A 2,263-nucleotide genomic window follows, 5' to 3' on the forward strand; every position below is an offset into this window, starting at 1 on the left:
TTGAATCATTTCAAAAAATTTTCCAAAATTTTTTTTTTTCGCCTTAAATTTGACCACCTATTCCATTTTTTATACCTTCCCCTTCCATGTACCATTACCCTAAGGTCACAGGACCATGCCATAAAACCTAAGTCCAACGTTATCATGCCACTCTCCCAAAAATATTTTTTACACGGTCCCCACCTCATCTCTTTTAACCTCTCTCTCCTTCTCACCCCCTCACTTTCTCTCTCTTCCTCCACATACACAAACCAAGGATCTCGAACCTATTACATACACTCCATACCACTCACCTGCACAACTCACCTCAAAGGAAACCTTGGTTTCCTATTGCACCCTGCAGCACACTACACCTCAAAAACATAACCTGCCCCCATTTCCACTCTTTTTTCTCTCTCCCATCTCTCCCCTGATCCCTCCACACCACCCAACATACACGAACCAAGGGTCTCGAACCTATTGCATACATCCCATACCCCCCCCCCCCCCACCCCCCACCTTCCTTGCAGCACATAACATACACGCAAAAGGACCCTGAGTCCCCTACCCACATTTAACACATCTCATGGAGTTTCCCACGGCCCCCTGAGTTACTCCAAGACCATGCCAGTACACACAGTAATTACCAGCCAGATTACGAGTTGTAGCATGCATCCCCTTGGTTTCTACACCAAACTCCATGGCAGCTAACTAGTTGCGTAGGAGGGAGACCACTGAGTAAAAACTCTCAAACGTAACCTAAATCAGTTATTAAATCATTTGCAATAGCAACAATGAAGGTAACTCTGCACCTGTTTGTCATCATGTTATTTTTCTCAGCTCTCTCCAGCAGCAAAATCCAATCCGATGTTGCTCCTTGCCCCATGTCTTGCTTGTACACTTTCTCTCTTCTCCCTTGCTTCCTCTTATAGTGTTGTGTTGGGTCTCTTTGCAGCATCTGCCACAACATTTTTCACCCTTTTAAGTTTCTTTTTAATGAAAATATTACAAAATGCTTTGACCAGATTTGAAAAATAAATGGTTAGCGATAAAGGGATACTGGTAATGGGAAAAATATTAAATAGTGTGACCCCAAGTTTTTAAAGGAACTAAATATTCACTTAAATTGCATTTGATGACATCACTGACTGATCACAGCTGCTTGGATTCTTGGATTTTGAACACATTTTTAAAATCCTTTTTAGATCCTTTTATTAATTAATTTCCACAACCATGAACAAATCTATTCTAAGTTATGAATTTTTCTTTTGGTGTTCATATCTTTTTGTATAATTTGTTATCAATGTCCAGAAATCATCAGTTTGGAAGAGGGACAACAACTTAGTGGGCTCAGTATTTGTCAAATCCCTGTCTCCTCAATAACCAACAGGCTAAAAATACCAAATCCACCCCTGTAACACTTCATCGGTTCCTAAAAAAACCCAGTCATCTTTACCACTGACACACTTGTTTCCAGTGCAATACATCTGTATCGTATTCCACTGAAGTCCATCGAAGTCCACATTTTGCCCTGTCATTGCGATCTCGTCGACCCATGTCTCCCTCAATGCCCTCTCTGATCCGTCACTCTTCTTTCCGTCTGACAGCGAACAGTCACTCTAAGGAAACTTCTCACCCTCTTCATTGGCAAAACTTTAAACCAAAAACCTTCTCTTGTTTAGTGTTTTTTTAAGCAATTTATCAAATTTTCACCCCAACATGTTCGATATAAACACTTCCACGTAGCCACATGAACTAATGGTCGTGAATGATACAGCATTTTATTTCATGTGTTTATGTTTAGGTTTATGCATTTAGCAGACACTTTTATCCAAAGCGACTTACAAATGAGGATATAACATTACAGCTAACATCAAAGCGAACACCAAGCTACATAGAAGGAAGCCACTAGTCAGACTCTGTCAGAGGTGACAGTGTAGAGATAGAATGCAGGCATAGTAGAGATAGAATGCAGGCATTTCATACACAGTCATCAGTTTATATAATTTTGTACAATTCAGATAATACATACCTACCATCTAGTGGTAGGGAGTAGAAACAAGATTGGATGTGTTATGTGTTCTATTCAGTGTGGTAGCTTGTCGCAAATGTGCGACAGTGGCACTTCAGGAGATCAATCTTTTTTTTTTATTCTTACTTTATATCGTTTCTTTTATTTTTACTTAATTCATTATGGTAAAAGTGTGTTTTTAATTCTAGTTGCTGGTGCATGACTTGATACTGTAAAGTGAAACAGTGTCGAGCCATGCAGGAAACTAAAGTT

Source organism: Leuresthes tenuis, unplaced genomic scaffold (assembly GCF_036924035.1).
Source record: "Leuresthes tenuis unplaced genomic scaffold, fLeuTen1.0.hap1 SCAF_23, whole genome shotgun sequence".
Classification (NCBI taxonomy): domain Eukaryota; kingdom Metazoa; phylum Chordata; class Actinopteri; order Atheriniformes; family Atherinopsidae; genus Leuresthes; species Leuresthes tenuis.